Genomic DNA, 18,888 nt, shown 5'->3' with positions numbered 1-18,888 from the left:
CATTACAGTGTGTGTCTGAATAGTGCAACCATAACAGTCTATGAATAAAGGAAAATTAATACTGTAGTTCATTACGTGTATTGTGTATGTAAGGCACTACAGATGGTTGATTATATAACTCCCACTACGGCCTTATAATTTCTGAATGCTAATTATTTTCATTGTTGCGGTCATATCTTAAAGCGACAGCCGACCATTGACTATATTAATTAAAATGAAATAAACCCACTCTAGAGACGCTAGATAACACAATATACCAACATTGTATTCTTAATACCAGAGTCCATTTCAAAGGATATTTTCCTCTCTAACATGAAATAATACAGCCAAAATATAACATCAAGATGGTTAAGATAACTAAGCGAAGAGAGAGAGAGAGAAAGAGAGAGAGAGAGAGAGGGGGGGGGGGGGGGTCATGCAGTCCTACAATGTACTATAAATGTCAAGATATTTTTTTATGTTTTATCACAAGAAAAAAAAAACAAAAAAAAACCCCAAAACAACGTAAACAGTAGCAGGCAATGGTTTGTATGATAATATTAATGGCAGTTAAATTTAGTTTGTCACTGTTTCTATTGAATTATTAATCCATTTCGTGGAGTAGAATTTGTGATTACACCTTGAATGTCTCATTAGAATAATGCCTTTTCACTCACCATTTTACGTCTCCAAATGATATATATAGAAATGCAATGAAATGGCCTTTAACGTTGGCTACTGAAACTGTGCATATTCTACACAGTGTGCTACGAGAGAGAGAAATTTTGCCCCTAGTCTTATTTCGAAATCCAATTGCCAAAGGTTATTTTACGTGTACGCCAATGTGTACACGGGACATCGTTTTTGTCGTTCGATCCGAACGACTAGACACTGTTCCTTGTTAGACCCTTCGATCCACACTACTGACAAGGGGAAAGCACGCTTGAAAATCCGGAAGAATTTTCTCGGCCAGCGTCCCAATCACTGGCCAACCTCGGCTCCATATAGGCAAATTCGAGAAATATTTAGAAAAATAACTGCACATTTAATGTTATAATACCAAACGCTGGTGCTTTAGCCATACTAGTTTTTAAAACTGTAGATTGTTATGGGTGCAGATATAACGTCCTACTTTACTGCACCAACCGGACTAATAAAGACAGACATCATACAGATTGCTGCAAGGACCATTGTGCCCGGACAGTGACTTTCTGACCTTCTCTTCTTCGTGTTCCAACTACCAAGTGTTCTTTTATATGTACAAAGATTAAACTTTATTTGTTTTATAACAACATGTGAATACCTTGAGACGGACACCTAGTTATTTTGATTTTTATACCAAGACGATGCATCATGTACAAGAAGTAGCGTTTTTGAATCGCCGTGAATCTTTTAAGTGTGTTTCAGTATTTACCAAATTTAATTTTTTTGTTCTACTCGAGCAACTAGATACATTAGAACTGACAAGTGTCAAGTTATTTGTCATGTACCATGCACACAATGCCTTCGGCTACGTTTATTACGAAACGCATTGAATCAGATACTACATATTTATCCTACACACTGACAGTTCTGATCCCGAAGTGAATATAAGTAAACAATTCAATAAATAAAGAGTTTGGGAAATGTAGTGGGGGACCTGCTATTTAAGATCGTTTTTTTAATTCTAGAAACATTGACCGCGTTAGTTGCTTTAACGCGAATGCCGGAATTGTAGCTTGAATCGCTTTGACCTTTAGGTGTGGCCACTCCACTCACTTAATTCAATGGAAAAACTATTGTTAGAAGTCATCATAAATATCCACGCACTATGTACCATTCATCGAGACTTCCAGCAATTCTATGCTAATGAGAGATAATCGATTCCCATTGGACAAGAACTTCAATCGTCATATTGATCGGCAGCAAAAATTTCACGTGCCGTCATAGCAACGCATTCTGCGAAGCGTTCCACCAGTTTTAAAGAAATATATTGAATTGAGTCTGTTCTAATCATTGGATAGCAATATCGCGGACAGTTTAAGTGAATTCTAGTTGAATCTCTCACAATTTGCTATTCTATTGGAAATTTCTGTTGCGTTTGAAACACGAATTTGTTTTTGGTGCCATTGTTTTAAAGTTGCTGGAGTTTTGTTTTAATTAACGCAAAATGTACAAGAATAAAGGAAACACTAAGGGCTCGGAGAGCGGCAAGAGATACGGTGGAGATGATAAACGCAGGGGTGAAAGGTCAGACCGACTTTCAGACAGACAAGTCGAAGGTAAGAATTACATTTAGATTGAAAATATGCATATGCATTCCTGGTAATTAATTTGTCTCTAAAAGTTGTCGGCAAACACAAAATACTAAAATCAGCGAACAGCTAAACACGCATAGGTTAGCTTTCTGGTGGCTTAACAGTGTTGGGTAGCAGCAAAACATAACACAGATAGATCAAACTGTATAATAATACAGCATAGATGATTAGATACGTAGATAAAAAAAATATAAAGGGAATATTAAATGATCATGGGAAACATTTGCTTATTCTTAGAGTGTACTAAACTAACTTATTGTGCTCCATCACATCTGAAAAAAAATTATTTTCATTGTTGCGGTCATATCTTAAAGCGACAGTCAACCATTGACTATATTAAATAAAATGAAATAAACCCACTCTAGAGACGCTAGATAACACAATATACCAACATTGTATTCTTAATACCAGAGTCCATTTCAAAGGATATTTTCCTCTCTAACATGAAATAATACAGCCAAAATATAACATCAAGATGGTTAAGATAACTAAGCGAAGACAGAGAGAGAGAGAGAGAGAGAGAGGGGGATGGGTCATGCAGTCCTACAATGTACTATAAATGTCAAGATATTTTTTATGTTTTATCACAAGAAAAAAAAAACACACAAAAAACCCCCAAAACTACGTAAACAGTAGCAGGCAATGGTTTGTATGATAATATTAATGGCAGTTAAATTTAGTTTGTCACTGTTTCTATTGAATCATTAATCCATTTCGTGGAGCAGAAGCTGTGATTACACCGTGAATGTCTCATTAGAATAATGCCTTTTCACTCACCATTTTACGTCTCCAAATGGTATATATAGAAATGCAATGAAGTGGCCTTTAACGTTGGCTACTGAAACTGTGCATATTCTACACAGTGTGCTACGAGAGAGATAAATTTTGCCCCTACAGCGCCACAAGGGCCTAGTCTTATTTCGAAATCCAATTGCCAAAGGTTATTTTACGTGTACGCCAATGTGTACACGGGACATCGTTTTTGTCGTTCGATCCGAACAGCTAAACGCGCATAGGTTAGCTTTCTGGTGGCTTAACAGTGTTGGATAGCTGCAAAACATAACACAGATAGATCAAACTGTATAATAATACAGCATAGATGATTAGATACGTAGATAAAAAAAATATAAAGGGAATATTAAATGATCATGGGAAACATTTGCTTATTCTTAGAGTGTACTAAACTAACTTATTGTGCTCCATCACATCTGAAAAAAAATTATTTTCATTGTTGCGGTCATATCTTAAAGCGACAGCCGACCATTGACTATATTAAATAAAATTGACATCTGAAAAAAAAGCTATCGATGATGAAATGGTTACTTTATTTTTATGACAATTTCTGCTATGTTTTTTATCTCTTTCATTCTGATCAAAATTGTAATAGAGAAATAAAAACCAAGACAACGATTCCAAATCTTTGATTTTGTTCAGTGCACAAAATGAATAGGTGGTCATAAATGCTGATTCGTGTTCGTTTTATATATTTTTAACATGGAGGTCATCACGAAATTCTTGCAAAATTTACCTAAATATGATCACATTTTAATGGTAATATAGCTCGTGTCGTAAAAGGAATGTTTATTATAGCTCGCTTGTCTGTTAATTACAGTAATAAGTGTACATATTTATTTATTGTGCGTGTTGTATTCTCTTTGTTGTGGTTGCATGTTTTAGAAACACGCAAAAGTTTGTTGGTTCTGTAAAGCCATGGTGTCATTTCAGAATTTGCCTAGCGATGGGCAAACATTGGTGTCTAACTCGTAATGTAAACGAGATGACTTGACGTGCAGACAAATTATCTTGCGAATTTGATGTAATTTAGACCAAGATAACTTTCCATATACTGAAAGCGTGGTAGGAAAATAATGGAATGCGGTTGAACTTCTTGTCAACAGTGTTAAGCTCAGTTTGATCATTATCATATTATCTTTGTTGTGTGTCCTTAATGAAAAATAATAAAAAAGATTTAACTTAAATTTTGACATTGGTTATTTTTGTGGATAACGACAATTCGGTTAAAACGACAATTCCGTTCAAACAATGTACTTTACCATACAGACCTATAATTTGTAGAATCATATCGACTGAGTGTGGATTATAATTATCTTTACTTTACTAAATCGATCGAAAGAAATAGTTCTACTTAAGTTTGAATTGCTACTCTCTGGTAGTAGTTGAGTCTTAGGAAACAAGATTATACGAGAGAGAGAGGGTGAAATGGACCATGACGACGAGCTTATTCCATAAAATGTGTAATCAGGGAAAATTTGCCCTGGCAGTGACGTTTCCGCATAGGCCTGCTATTCGTCGAAATACAACTGACAAGTTTTCGTTTACGTGCAAACTGTTCTTTGTCAGACTCTCCAGCTTGTACCATTTACACGGGGTGAACTACGAAGGGAATATGTGTCCGCCTTCAAGCAATAACTGTCCCCGGAGCTTTGCGCAGACGTGTATAGTTAAATATTTAACAATATGATATAGTAATTCCAGTACCAAATTGATAAGTAAAATAGCACAAAGTTTAGAGTCGCCGTAAGTACATATTCTGATTTACAACTGAATCACTATTGTTTTACAACTCGATCCGCCAATCTTATCTTACACACTTATACAGACGTCTATTGAATCTGGCGACTTAGACCTAAATACCTCCGTAAAACTATTCACTGACAAATAGTACTTCATATCACTTATATCACTACGCATATGGAGAGAAGTTGTTTCCCCTCTAATTCGGTTTCCTCAACCGCGTTGAAATATTTTTATTTCATTGACTCGACAACACTAAACACGACTTGGTTCTAGTTTATACAATTCTTTTTTATTGATCATGTATTTTATTGACTTCATATTACAGTTATGTACACATTACGCGTGTTTTGACATTAGGGTAGTGATCACATTAAGTTACGTTTGAATTTCCATCAAATGGGAGAGAGAGAGAGAGAGAGAGAGAAATGGGGTTTAACGTCCACTCGACACAAACTAGGTCATTTCAGGACTGACATATGGTTTAATTTTATTTCAATAATTCGCTTGCGCGTAGGGGTCTTTAGAAGTGGGAGGAAATCAGAGGACCCGGGGAAAACCCACGAGGTTGGACAGGCGACCCTACTCCTTGTCACGTACAACTGGGGATTCGACCATCAAATGGCAAAATGCCATTCGATTCACACGTAAGCTTCATGGCAATATGAGCGATTGAAATGGTATGGGCAATCCTTGGAAATGGGCTCGAGAGCACTAAAGTGTAAAATTTGTCTTCGATTTCAAGATTTGTGGAATATACTTTGCACTGTTATCACATATTATTATCTACACTAGAATTATTACAAAGTATGGATAAAACAGTTCGGGTAAATATATGCAAACACAGCTTTAATAGAATATAAATAAGGCATGCGTCTAAGGACAAACATACGTATAGCTAATAAATACGGTGGCCTATTCGTGCCTTAATGTTCTTTTCTAGTAATTTACTCTAGATTCACTCAGCAATACAACGAACGAGTGTTTCGCAGTGAATACTAGGGTAATTCGAAAAACCGCGGTGGAAACCTATTCTTCGCGTTTCTCCACGGTGAAAGCCTTTTCGAGATGGTTTACATTGCGGGGAAAGGGTTTTTCATTTTTTTTTTTAATATACCTTAGGTTTCATTATATAGTAAACCTTTCTCATATGAAGTAATTTACTAGAAAAGGTTATATCTCATATGAAGTAATTTACTAGAAAAGGTTATAAATTAACGACTGGCACAAATAAGCCACCCTAAATAAATGTCTTCTACTTTCGGACGAAACCCTGGTTTTCAGCGAAGTTCCGATCCAAAACGAACTATAAAAAAAAAGAGAAGAGAAGGCACCACGGGGTAGAAAGTAACATTAGTCCATTGACACGATAGAACTAAATAAACCAGAGTTCTAAATTACAAGTTTATACCCAGTCAGCTAATTTGTTATTTTGCTGTATTCATCTAGATTTCATTAACTTAATTGAAGCAAACAGGACAATTATAGAAGATAATTCGACATAATTATACCTTTGTTATTAAATACAACAGCGCAACAGAGATACTATTAGCTGCGACATTATATGTAAACATGATCAATTAAATGGTCATTATTTAGCGTCATTATAAATGTCTCATTACAGAGATACGGTTGCGTTCAAAGTACAAATAAAACATGGACGTAATTGAATAGTTTCTCACCCACTCTGCGCTAACAATTATAGCTATTCATTTACTCTCGTGTTCATCTTTAGTTCCATTATAGTTTATAACATAGTTTTAAAAAAGAAAGACGTGTCATATCAAATCCAGGTTAGCAATATTCAGCGATAGCATACAACACAAATGTAGTAAGATTGGTAGAATTGTTGCTCTTTAAATGTAGCCTTATATTATTAACTATGGCTTTGATTTTAATTATTGGTTTTATATTATATAGAAGTCATACCTCACGCACTCAAATTGAATGGGTGATAGGTTTATATATCAGCCTAAATTTGGTAAACATTTGTTTCTGGGTTGAAAACAAGGTAACGTGCTTGACGCCATTAGACTTAGTAAACAATCACCACAATTAATTAAGTAATATCTGTCCAATTAAAAAAATGACAGAGCTGTTGCAAGGATTCTATCAATGTTATAAGACTGATTTAGGTCCTATAGACTTTAGACCGCCGCTAAATTCTTAGGGAGCAGAGTCATGTAGATTCGTTGGAGAGACCGCGGAGGTTCAAGAGACACCATCTGGTTTCAGCAGACCCCATTGATTTGTAGGAGAGTCATATAATGTAGTGTGTGCCGTCTGTAAAATCGAGTTAGGGGATGGAGAGAACGACATGTTAATTTTAAGTATTGTAATATAACCTATGCTTGTAACCTATGTATCCAGTGCTTGATATAACATGTAGGAACGAACTGTTGCATTGTTGTTCATGGTAGACAAACGTCTTAACTACTGAGATAGTAAGCTGTAAATTCACAACGTAAAAGAAGTCCCTAGGAAGAATTACAAATATAACCAGAGACAATATTAGATGATCATAAGGCTAATAAAATGTGTAGTAGAGGAGAGAGTATGAGTCACACGTTGGATGTTAGGGGTTCTTTTGGTCGATTTCACTTTCCATATCTGACCAGCGACGCATATCACGCATATTGCTACACAGAGTATGTTCATCCTTCATCCTTTATAAGCAGATGAGTTGTGTTTTGACACGAAATAAAAGCTTAATATTCCTGAAGTATTGCTTGTTCTGTATATTTTTGGGAAAAAAGGACGATCACCAAGTATTTTTTTAAGGGGCCTTATCATGTAAGCGAGTGTTAATACAACTTAGCTAGTCTCAGCGTGTACAACATTATCGCAAACACCTTCCCCTGGCAACCTACATATATCATATCCACCACCGTCATACATTTATTTGAAATTTGAGCCTACGCGTTTTCTCTCAATAAAACGAGAGGAGACAGTATTTCTGGCACCAGACAATATTAATGTTTCATTTAGAAACGGATACAATTTGATTTGCTCCGCTTCATTGTCAATTATCGTTTTTTTTTAAATAAAAGTTGGCTCGATATAGAGGAGTGGGAAATGGAATTAAAAATGCATGTACTCACACTTCTGTGAATATTGAATACCGTTTTATATATGATTTGTGAAATATATACTCCTACTATTTATCTTCACCATCGTAGACATATAAAAAGACCAAAGAGATATAAGTATTTTTGGAGACCGTTATCGTTAAAGATCCCTTGACAGTTAGATTCGACATAAGATTAGGCTGTAGCGCCAACTGAAGGATTCTTTCCCGAGCTTTCGTGTCAAATTTGTTTAGTACGCGTAGAAATTAAATCCAAGTCGTGTTTCTACTCTTTCCGGTTTCTACTACTTCCGGTTCCGTCAGTGACGTCACGAACGCTGTTTTGAATTTAGTGTTGAATTTGAATGAATGCGTGTTCAAACATTTTAAAAGATGAATCCAGTAGCTAGCATCGTTGTCTATTTGGAATGTAATAATATTGGTACTATCTCCTTTAATATTGCGTTTCATTCTCCTATAAACTTATTTAGTATTTACGATAGTATATAACTGAATTAAATCGGAAGTGGACATAACACTGTTTACATCAGAATGGAGTAAAGAAATTGCAATAGTGCGACCATGATCCTATAAGAATTTAACATAAAACTACATAATTTATACGCTTTCCTTTATTAGAGAATTTCAAACAGCCAACTGTTACTTTAAACAGAAGTTCTAGGGCTATAGTCGGATTTAATTGTGTATTTAATATCTCTCTAGGGGAGAGTGGGGTAATTTCGATAATTCAGTAAGGGCACATATCATTAATTATTAATTAGTTGTAATTACATTAATATTCAGTAATACCAAAATCGCCAGCTATTGATATTTGATATTGTAATAATATGTATATACTATATCATTCTGGGTCATATTGATTGTGGGAGCCACGGTAGCTAAGTGAGTAAGACGCTGACTCTCTAGTCTGGAGGTCGCGGGTTCGTTCATCGGTATTTTCCGATTTAGTTTCCCCTTGTCAATGGTGCAGGACAGAGCGCCCGTAAAGGACGGCCGTCTAGTCGTTCGGATGGCACGTTAAACCGAGGTCTCGTGTACACATTGCTGTGCACGTAAAAGATCTCTTGGCAGTTGGAATTCGATATAAGAGTAGGCCGTAGCGCCGCTGTCTGGGCAAAATTTCCCACATAGCACACTGCATGACGTATGCCCGTTTTTATTAGCCCAGTCGGAGCAGAAAGTTAAACACCATTTCATTTCATATTGATTGAAATATTCTTACTTTATGTGTTTCTTATAAATAATATTTTTTTCATTCATGAATTAATGGGATTGGAGAACAAGCATGGTATTTAACCCGTCAGCAACTTTACTAACTTTTGAAATTTCTGGTTATTTATCCCATAGCTTTTCTATAGATTTTAATTTATTATATACCATAATAAAACTAACTATAATAACCTAATTAATATAACAACCTAATTATATTAGTACTTTTTGTTTTGATAATTAATATAACAACCTAATTATATTAGTACTTTTTGTTTTGATATATATATATATATATATATATATATATATATATATAATTCCAACGTGATTATTAGCGCCTCTCTCTCTATATATATATTATTATATGCCATAATAACCTAATTATACTATATTATTCAAAAAAAGTAGGGGATATTTGATTTTTAAGTGTTATTAAAGTCACCTAATGAAACTGGCGAAGAAACAAATGACAAAATGAAATGAAGTTCACATTCATCGATTTATTCCAAATGATCGTTAGACTAAGTAAGGCACAGACTGACCATTATAAGGGTAAAATGATACCCGGGGTCAAACAGCAAAGTTACCACAGCATCACAACCAAGTCAGTAACGGGTAAATCCTCCTCTGTTTGCCAAACAAGCATTGATCCGACGTGGCATACTCCTAATGAGACGTCTAAGGTCATTTTGGTCCAGATTGTCCCATTCCTGTTGCAACGCAGCAGCAAGTTCTTGGACATTGAAGGACGTTGACGTAACCTCTGTCCAAGCATGTCCCAGACATGCTCGATGGGGGAGAGGTCGGGACTCAGTGCTGGCCAAGGTAATGTGGTGATGTTCTGTTGTTGGAGGTAACCTGTAACGATCCTGGCCCTGTGACATCTTGCGTTGTCATCCTGGAAGATGAAACGGCGGCCATGACGTCGTGCGAACGGCACAACATGGACTGCCAAGATGTTGTCCCGGTAGTACTGGCCTGTAACACGCCCTGCAACAATATGTAAAGCCGTTCTTCCAGCAACAGTGATGCCTCCCCACACCATAACAGAACCACCCCGAAATCGATCATGTCTGATGACGTTAACGTCTTGGAAGCGCTCGTTTCGACGACGCCACACCCTCCTACGTCTGTCCAAAAAATCAACAGTGAACCTTGACTCATCTGAAAACATCACATTGCTCCAGCGTCGATTATCCCAGTGTTGACGATCCCTACACCAACGACGTCTTGCCTAAATGCGATGATCTCTAAAACAAGGGATCACGCGAGGACGTCGGGCGCGAAGGTGACCCCTATGCAGTCGATTCCGAATCGTCTGGCCACTTACTCTCACACCAGTGTCTGTTTGAAGACGAGCGCTGATCTGATTTGCTGTGATGACACGATTTCTCAAGGCCAAGGTACGGATAAATCGATCCTGGGCTTGAGTTGTCGCCCTTGGTCGACCTGAGCGTGGTCTGTCCTGTACAGATTGTGTATCACGGTATCTGGACCATAGCCTGCTTATGACAGACTGAGAAACATTCATCGTCCGCGCCACAACCGCCTGTGTTGTGCCGATCTGTAGCGTGCCAAGGGCACGTAACCTTTCATTTTGGGTAAGCCGACGCATATCAAAATTTGTTTTCTGGTCACTAAAACAATTAAACTGATGTTTCCACCCTGGAATTCAATGCCACAATGACTGTAACATTCAAAGTCAGAGTCGTGCAAATCTTGGGTTGGACCCCCATGATGATCCCAAGCATCACCTGCATTCCATGCGGTAGCTATTGGTGCGTTTGGGCGTCACATGTAACTGGAAATGTTTCTTCTGTTAGGTTCTATAGTGACTTTTTTCGTAGTCATTTGCATATTTTAGTATTATGCCCCCAAAATCAAATATCCCCTACTTTTTTTGAATAGTATATATACCATAAATATATTATATTCCATATATTAACCTAATTATATTATATACCATAATAACTTAATTATATTTTGGAAATTTTACGCTTTGTTTTGATATATATATATAATTACAATAAATACCAGCAGGATTATTAGCTCTCACGCTTCAGAAGACTGGATGCCACTTCTCACTCCCCCCGCCTCTCTCTCTAGAACACTCGATGACATTTCTCTCCAACCCAAAATGTTCACATAGCTAACAATATCTGTGTTTCCCTTTCAACATGAAGAAATCTTATGTAAGCTTATTCACTTAAAAACCCTTCGATAAAATCTACACAAGAATAATTTTAACGATTTGCATTACTTGGTGTCACCAGGGTTCAATCCAAAATGGCTGCACTTATTACGTGACAAATCATTTCGTGACAAGTGCCTATCGCTAACGATCATCTACAATCGTATTGTAATCTAGAATACGACAATCATAATCACGATGTTATTTTTCTGTCCTTAATGCAAGAGAGATCTTGAACAAATAGTGATATTGATTAATCTTTGCTTCCATCATAAAGTTGAGCAGCCCAACTGTTTATTGATAAACTTGATAATACAAGTAGTTTCCCTTTTTAAATAATATATATCACGGTCGATATTTTAAACTATGGCGTTTTTACTCGCATACGTAAAGGAATATCGGGAATTTGGACTACTTTAACGAGTGGGACGAAATTGAGTACTAAAGTAAAACAGTGAAATCCCGCCCAGCGACGACTTCATTATTACTTTTGTGCACTATGCGGACCATTGAAATGAAATGGGGTTTAACGTCATACTGTTCTGCTCCAACAGGACTTATGAAGAGTGTGCTATGAGGGAACTTTTGCCGGGCAGCGGCGCTAGGGCCTACCTTTATATCGAATTCCAACTGCCAATGAACTAAGTGAATGGCAGACCAGGAACGAGAGGAGTTACCTTGCAACAACGACTAACACCCGCTCTTACGAATAACGGGAACTGCATTGGATTGCTAAACTTTGCCCTTATTTGAAACATGTTACCAATAACCAAAATGACACACACGTCTTTGTCTACATTAATTGGTTGTAATTTTAGTTTGACAGCCGAAGATTTGATATTGATTATAAGAATCTAAATATTTCTGTACACGATATAACTAGATTTGTTAACCCTATTTTTAAGCTCTAAATGAAAACAGTTTTCGGAATACTTTTTTTCAGATTGGTAGAATTATTATTTCAGGATGTGTTACGTTCAGTAGTCAGGGACGGAATGAGAAGGAGTGTGGATATGGTAGACTCACGGGCCCCTAAAGACATTATTGATCTCGCGTAGTTTTGTGCCGTTTTTATAGTTTTCTTACCCTTTCTAGTCTTGATTTTAAATCGTACTTGATCGTAATCGTGAGTCCAAGCATGAAACTATTCAATTGTTGTTCGGACAACTAGTTTCATTGCGTATAATAATCGTTGTTAAACTAAATCGGGGAGATTTCGATTTGACAGTTTTTACGTGTTTTTGAAACAGGTTTCGAAGTGTTTTGGTTCTGTTATGCAAGATCTTTTTCGGCGTTCCAAAGTAGATGTACGGTGCTTAGACCACCTAAAGATAAGTTTTAAATGTTCTTTTTATTAATTAGAACAGGTTTCGCTTTAGTTGTTATATTTTACGCTGACATTTTATTGCTTTAAATCTTCCTAGTGCAAAAACGGAAAATTTGACCTTTTGGCCCCCGGGGTCACCAAGAACAAAGGTGAATCTAGCAAGTTAACATTTTTATTGAAAGGTTGATTACTTTCGATCATTTTCAGCATGTTTTCATGATACAAGAATGGCTGCGCATTCACTTTCATTGTAAATGACCTCATTTGACCTTTAACCCCGAATATCTCCAAAACGCCCCAACGACGGACTGATTACCACTCGGCATCGTATTCTACGCAAAATTTTATTCTAGAAAAGTTGGGTCTGGTTTTGTGCCCATTAGATGGACCCCCGCACTGAACCTCCGGTCTATAGATATTAATCTCAACATTTCATATAAAGGAAACAACGTGCACCCTGTGCGATGTTTCATTGAATATGCGATATAAAAGGAATTAAAAATTAAAAGACCAATAAAGAAATAAAATAATTTGCAAGGTAACTCCTCTCCTCCCTGGGCTGCCATTCACTAAGTTCATTCCGCCTGGCTCAGTCATGGTCTGAGCGGCCGTCGTCATTTGCAAGATCCACTGTTCGGAGATGTATTGCATAGTGACTTTAAGATTTGTCTGAATTAAATTAAGTAACTTTAAGGTTTAAGAGCTAAAGATTTATATTATAAATTTTGGAACTCGTATTTTTATTACAAATATTACTACTATAGTAAATTTTAATCTCAACATTTCACATAACGAAACAATGTGCACCGTGTGCGATGTTTAATTGTCAGATGATTATGAGATATAAAAGGAATTAAAAACTAAAATGTCAACAATGTCTTTCACGACCTTCACATTTGTGTATCTGCTTTTTAATACACCCAATGGCGGCCAATGGCTTAACAATTTGATTTTGTTTTCCGCTATAGCTATTTTTGAATTGTTTTATCTTGTTTGTTTGTTTATTCTGAAAATGAAAATGTATGGTCAATGCGAGTCAGCTAAGGCCTCTTTTAAGAAATCTCAACTATGTAACAAATTTTCAGTAAAGAAACACACCGACATATCCTCATGTATTTTTTAAATCATTGATCACATGACATTTTCGTCAGATCGGCATAAAACATACATCCATGCCGATTTTAAACACTACACATGTGTAAATGATTGTTGGTAATTTGCTCATCACTCGGTTATAGAAAAAACCTCACTAAGTGGACGTATTGTAACGTAGTTTACTATTTAAAAGGGGCCCTGACCTGATGGAAGTATCACGAACTAAAAATAACACAATTTATTATTTTTTCAATCGCTGTAGCTCAGTTGCAGATGGTGTTTCGAATTGTCTTGGAGGCAGCATTTTTTAGAATATCTTAGGATATTAGACTATATTTCTGGTCATCTTAATTATTAATATATTTCGTTTCTGATTTGCTATGTTCTGCAATTTTTGGTATACTAGCCAAGTTTATGTCAAACCACTTTCAATTTACTTCTTCAGCCTCTCAAAAGAAGCTAATTTGCACTAAAGTCATTAATCTGGAGGAAATTCTAATACACAAATAATGTGTTAATGAAAGTCAGTGAAATGGAAATTTTAAATGACATTCTGAACTATAAATAACTTTGTTTATCATTGTTGTTTTTATGTTTATTTATTATTAATGTCACTATTTAACATTCTATCTTTTTTCATTGTTCTCCATAAATAACGCATTATTATTTTTTCTATTGTTATGGTGTCTCTGTTGCTATGAGACTAGAACAATGGCAAATGTAAACAATTCTTTTTATTAACGTTTTACAATCAAAGAATTCCATGCTGAATTCATTTATGAATATTTTTCTTGAATATTGCCAAAGAAAACAGACAGCAGAGGACGCGTTTCAAATTATCATATATATGCGCTGTCCCAACAGAAAACACCATATTTCCTCTACGACACACAAATATGACAGAGAGTTGCCAAGAGACACTTGCTATTTTTATGGCCATACGATTTTCTAAACAACAGTTCGCATATTTTCACTATCGGCTTTTATTTAGTCGTACATAATTCTCTCGAGTTTTAACAGCAAGAAACGAATACATAGATGTTTTGTTTGTGATTTTATTGTTTCATTTGGCATTGATGCCGAAAATTGATCAATCCCTGTTTTCTTAGTTCCTTATTTTTAACATCAACTGATAGTCACAGGAATACTCTCGGAATTGCTTAAGCATTTCTTCCGTGGCCTCCACTGATGCAATAACGTTGTTACAGCGCGTTTTTAAGCACTATTGACACACCATTCCCGTTTCCAGAGGTTTGCGGAAGATCTACACGGCCCCGCCCCCTCGGAAATATTGTGTCCTCCCTGTAAAATACTATGTTTACTACTGTCTGTTGGGGCAGTGGGACGAAAAGACATATGCTCGAAGAAAAAGATTTATTTCGAGTTTTGAAGTATTTTAAGATGCCAGAAATCACCATTGACACCGCGATTTTTCAAAATTTTCTCGCCATAAACTGTAATTTGTTTTTAATTACGTTGGTCTTTTAGGTTATTTAGTAGATAGTAAGCTATATATTAAAGACCAGAAATCAATGGACTTCTCCTTTTTTATTAGTTTTCTTTTCTTCTCATGTTTTCTTTAATGTCGAAGTTGAAATACTCTTTTAACAATGACATAGTCCAAATTAGTTTGTATTGAAGCTAATGTCGATAATGATTTCGTCTGGAACTGACTATAGATGTAATTGCTTCGTATTCTGTAGGTTTTTGAATTTATCAAACGGGACAAGCTAGACATATTGTTATTTTGTTGAATAGAATAAGGTTCGTTTTTTCCATACAAAATGTCCATTGAAAGGCTCTAGTAAATTAAATACTGAATTCCATTATTTCTCCTGTGGTACTAAGAAAATAGTAAGAATACTAAATAATAGTGGTTTATTTATTCAATTCTGAGATTTCTTTAAAGGGATATTGCCAGATATTTTCTTTGTGTTTAATCATGCAGTTGTTTGTCGCTGTTACAGTAAACTAATTCGTCTTAAACATTCCATTTATGATTTAATCTGTTTTCACGTCAATCGAGGTAATTTCAGTAAATGTCTCATGTTTACATGTAATTATTTTAATGCGATTAATATAATCTCAGTTATCCACATATTATCATCAAATCCTGAAATGTCTTATTGGATGAAAATTTCAAAATCTTCATTCTCGATTCAAAGATGTTTTCTCCCGGGCAATGTTTACTTGTTCAGTCATCTTATTTTATTTGTAATGTATAAGCCTTAAAGCTACGTTCCCAGAAAAGTATTTATCGGGTGGTTATTTCCAATAAAAGTATGGCAATTTTGGTATATATGGAAAGTAGAAATATCCAATCTTACTAGAAAAATAATGGATTCCCTGAAAAACACTCATGGAGCACATACGGGACAAAAATGTACGGGTTTCCCTAATCGACAGCCCGACGATTAGGAGTGTCTGCACTCGTGACGTCGAAGGTTGCACGCGGAGATTGAGCGCTTGATGTACATGTTGATAAACTTTATGAAGAGTTACACGTACAGCACTTACCGAGATAAAAATTTCGGAAAAAGACATGGGCAGTGGATAATCCGAGAATTTCATTAGGCTTCGATATTTGTAATAGTCAGTGATAATGCAATGAATTCTCCTCTGACCTAGCACCCGTTGTGGTACGTGACACAAAAAGGACCTATTTTGATCGATTTTTTTATAGCCGGCTATTCCGTGACAAATGCAATGTTTTGAGAAGGATTTGAAGCAAAATTATGATAAATTAATTAGTTTGAATATGTTTTTAGTCCAAATATATCATCAAATCACCCAGTTTGTACCCGGGAATGTATCTTTAACTGTAGACTCAAATTGCAATTAAGTAAGTCAGTTGTTACAAAGCGTCAACCACTAATGTTCATATCCTATCGCGTAATAGTAACCTTAATTAAATTTTAATACGAAACTGTGATCAAGTTGGTGGATTGACATATCAGAAAATGCGTGCATCGCAAATATGGATTGGTTAAAAAAGTTCAAAGAAAGGCAAACATAATTACTCATTCAAATTAACCGTCTATAACGGTAACATGCAACTACTTTAGATGTTTCTTTTTATTTATCAGTTGTTGTGTTATGTGGTTTGGAATAAATTTATTTACATCTTATTTAACGATTATAGCCTAGGGTCAGGACTAGAAACTTGAGTCTTTCATGTCAAACATCATGTGACGGGCATGTTATTCCTCCAGGCAATATTTGAAAAAATGGCTGCAATGTTTCGATTAATGTCTGAATCAATACCCATCAAGGAAACCACATTCTCCGCTTTTCTTCCGTTCCGTTTTATTTACAATCCAAAATATAGATTTAACCTGCTCTCAACAGCGGACATATTGATTAATAGTTCGTTACCACTGGGTTCTGGGAATGGAGTTGCTCTCCTTGAGAAACAAATGGATACTTTTTTTTAATCCTCCAAGGATATTTTACAATTATTTATATTTATGTTATTGTATTTGCTATCAACGGTGATTTCCTCGACCACCGCTATCTATCCTAAATACATTTCTATCGATTGGAAAACATATCCAAACTACTGGGAAATTATATTGTATATTCGTCGAGATACTTCCAGAGAAATCTATTTGCCAATCTACAACTTTTGATCTAGCCGACATCATTTATTACATCCACAAGACAAATGAAATGAAATGGAGTTTAACGTCCTACTGTTCTTCTCCTAACCTGGGCTAATGAAGACGGGCATACGCCATACAGTGTGCTATGAGGAAAATTTTGCCCGGACAGCAGCACTACGGCCTACTCTTATATCGAATTCCAACTGCCAAGGGATCATTTACGTGCACGCCCGACCTCCAGGCTAGCGAGCTAGCGTCTTACCCACTTAGCCACGTGATCCCCTCCCCAAGACAATGAATGGTTGAGCACCGGTGTTAGCAAGTAACGCGTGAGTAATGTAAACGCTACGATAGCAAAGTATATCTCAACGGTTGACACTCAGTAATTATGCTCGAGAGAATATATTTTTAAATGCGCATAAACAGATACGAGATGGATAGATAGAATCTTCTACGCAAGTTGATTTCTAATATGTTGAAATCATGACGTAATCCGGCCCTGGTCTTCTTTTTTGGTTAAAATCTTCCCATCGGATCTTGTGGATTCACTTTCGTCCCCTTTCCCAATCTGCGACTCTTTACATTGACAATTTAATCACTGAACTTGCACCAGAGAATTCGGTGTCATCAAACGATGTTCTTTTGCTTTCGTAATGTACTCTCGTTATTAAGTTGAAATACGGCAATTGTTGCATAATTCACAGTTCATCTGGGGTTTAATAGTCTAGACCGCCAACCAGTATGAATTATTGAAACATAAGCTTGTCCAAATTATGGTTCTAAAATTGGTTTGGATAGATCTACGAGTATCAAGTCAAATTAGAAAATATTACTGCAGGCTAACTATAGCTGGAATTCCATGTGTATTGCTTTGTTGCTTAAATAAATCATGATGTACTCTTCTACTCTCAAGAGTCGTGAGTTTATTCTGTTGAAGTTTTTAATTTGTATATACGATTTTTGGGGACCATCCGTATTTCAAAGGGCATCTTAAGTCTAAGGTAGTCTCTTAACTACTAGAGTTCACGTAAATATACGTAACTTTCTGTAAGTTAAGGGTAATTGGTATTCAAAGGCAATGTTAAGTATCAAATTTTCCTCAGAGTTAAGCTGTCTTAACTTATGAGTGTTTAATCTTTTAGTGGTATTCAAAGGCCAGTTTAAGTGAGAAAGATTCACTTAACTTTAAGTGGCCTATGGGGTTATAGTAGCTGACCCGTAATGGCGATTTTAAAAGTTAGGGAATAGAGATTGAAACAAAGACAATGTTGCCGAGTGTAGCTGGCCTCAGATTGTATAGTGCCATAATAGGGTATAAGGTCACCCCCACATAGGTCAAGGTATTTTTCCCCGATCATTTATCATGTTCGTATTGCTTCTATTACCGTACATTTTTATCTCCGCTGTTAAGACAGTTATCTTCTTAATAGTAAGAAACAACAGTGCAACAGTTCTTTTATACATTTCATTTAGCAACCACTGGTTACAAGCATAGATTACAATGAAGTCATTGTCTCAATCCCATTCCACCCAGACTCACTGGGAGTCTGCTGGTAGAAATT

General features: G+C 36.0%; 1 long non-coding RNA gene across 1 annotated transcript in view; it reads left to right on the top strand.

The window, feature by feature from the left end:
- The first annotated feature begins 1,914 nt into the window (after window positions 1-1,914).
- Window positions 1,915-18,888, top strand: part of LOC130014257 (uncharacterized) — a 55,634-nt gene continuing 38,660 nt past the window's right edge. The window contains exon 1 of the long non-coding RNA XR_008789239.1: window positions 1,915-2,240. This is a non-coding gene — a long non-coding RNA (uncharacterized LOC130014257). The remainder of the gene's footprint in view (window positions 2,241-18,888) is intronic.

Source organism: Patella vulgata, chromosome 1 (genome assembly GCF_932274485.2).
Source record: "Patella vulgata chromosome 1, xgPatVulg1.2, whole genome shotgun sequence".
In the NCBI taxonomy this organism is placed as follows: Eukaryota; Metazoa; Mollusca; class Gastropoda; family Patellidae; genus Patella; species Patella vulgata.
Note: the sequence above shows the minus strand (reverse complement) of the source record. Positions and strands in the feature narration are given on the sequence as shown.